Here is a 2,500-nt window from a genome sequence, read left to right on the forward strand (position 1 = left end):
ACACTTCAATACACTTCCAGTATGAAAACTGTTTATCGCCACTAGTATCAAATGCTATTAATTCTAAAACCATTATCATAATTCATTATTCAAAATAACAAATCGAAATCTTCCAAATCTTCCAAAAATAAAGCAACATTGCATGACGTACACTGCAAGGTGTAATAATGATCTACATCCCCCAAAATTCTGTTATTCCAGTATCGCTTCTTCAGTAACACTAATATTTAATAATTTGCGCGTAATGACTCTGCACATATCAGTTCGTGCCGGATGAGCAATAAAATACTCTTTAGATTTGTTTATTGCATATTATATGAATCAGCCTTTATCACAACGGTCACTTGATTATTCCTATATCTCTTTCGCGTTCTTATAGCATGAGCGTGCTTTCAAAAGTTTGCTTATTAATGCTTCTTTATATCTTCTGCACCAATGCAAATGTTCTTTTGCACGCGAAGTTCCTTAGGAACTACGAGAAAAAAAATCTGAAAAAAAAATTGTGCATATATAGTCATGCAAAAAATATATACTCGCCGTACACCTTATGTGTGTGTCTACAGACACACACAAACATACACACGCACACACACACACAGATATATATACATATGCACATACATATCTATGTTTCAAGAGTCAAGGGCTTGTAAACTCACAGAACCTAGACCAGGTCGGTTCACTTTGTTCTTTTGTAGAAAGATGCAGATTAGATTCACACACACACCTACGCATACGCACGCGCACTTATATATATATATATATATATATATATATATAAATGTATATATATGAATATATATATATATGTATATATATGTATATATATAAGTGTGTGCGTGTGTGCGTGTGTGCGTGCGTGCGTGCGTGCGTGCGTGCGTGTGTGTGTGTGTGTGTGTGTGTGTGTGTGTGTGTGTGTGTGTGTGTGTGCGCGCGCGTGCGTGCGTGTGTGTGTGTTTACTTGTATATATTTGAATATATATCTTAATTTACCGTTAAACCCACTCTTTACAAGAAATAAAACTAATACACTACCTTCCGGAATAACCTAACAAAAGCTGCCTTTTCTTTTAAAAACTCTTTTCGAAGTATATGTATGAAAGAAACTGTACCAGAATGGCGTTTCAATTTAAACCCTATCTTGGTTACATCCCTTTTTCAATCATCTATTTTACCCCTTTACCTGCCCATTAACCTATCCATATATCAACTTGCTGACGTATGTAATTTATTAACACTTCCCTATTTGTACATATGTGTGCACCCTTGCAGATACGTTATTGAAAATGTACATGCAAAAAGAGAGTGATTATATCCAAATTCTATTAAGCGTTTCTGCTACATATAATACACTGCAAGTACTAGTCTCTTTTTAAAATAAGAAACGTCTTTTAGTTTATAGCTGATTTGATAATAACTTATCTTAGGCTGCCGTAAAAATGGCCGGAAGGAGATAGAAACAGATCGGGTTAAAACTCCCTAATGGCGATACTACCATTTCTCTACTGTTTGTATTATAGTAAACTACATGAAATTATATAAACTGCATGAAATATTGCCATAGACGATAACTATTTGGCCAATGAATGGTGTTTAACGAACCTTGCTACTGTAAGCAATCGTAAGACAAGGTCCTGATTCTAACACAGAACTTACCGAAAAAAAATTAACCCATGATTTACAAGAAGCGTTCTTTTAGGTGTGAAATGTCTAGTGCAAATACATCGCATCGGCTACTTTTCCACGCTGTATCTTCTATCGTAGAATGATGAAATTCATATATTTGTATCAATCAAATGACAGTACGACCAAATCTTTTTATCTTAAACATCTACATTTCCATCACTCAGCAGCAATCATTTTGCTAAACCGTAACTCACTACGTCCCGCACACCCCGAAGAATGGAATAATCACATGCCTGCACCAAGTTCGACCAACGGCCTCTAAAGACCATCGGCTGCATATTGATTGTCGTCAATCCTTTGGACAGGCGGGTGTTGGCGGGGCGACGGACGCGGACACTCGGCAAGACACATTGAGCCCTGGGAAACGGGGCACGGCGCTATTTCACTTAACGCTTTGGGGAATGCGGCCTTCCGTCACTTCCATGATTATTGTTATTACCTCCACCATCATGATCATCATCAAATAATAATCGTATGAATAACAACAAAGATATGGCACGAGTAGTAAAAGTAATAATAAACACAGCAATAATGGTAATGCCGATAACTAATAGCAATGGCAACAATCAGGACTGGTTCAAGGCATACGCGACCTAAGAAGCCACTGAACACCCCCGTCGAACACTGTAAAGATCCTAGATTTGTCCACGGTAATCATACAGGAATAGCATACAACAATAACATACAATAAACGAGCTATCCACAGTGCGTATGACTAGGCACGGACAAGTTTAAAAAAATCTTCACAGCGCCGAAAAGATTGGGATGGTGATGAAGTTAAAAATATTAAAAGTTATAAATGAAGATGATTATT

This window comes from Penaeus chinensis, chromosome 21 (assembly GCF_019202785.1).
Source record: "Penaeus chinensis breed Huanghai No. 1 chromosome 21, ASM1920278v2, whole genome shotgun sequence".
Lineage (NCBI taxonomy): Eukaryota > Metazoa > Arthropoda > Malacostraca > Decapoda > Penaeidae > Penaeus > Penaeus chinensis.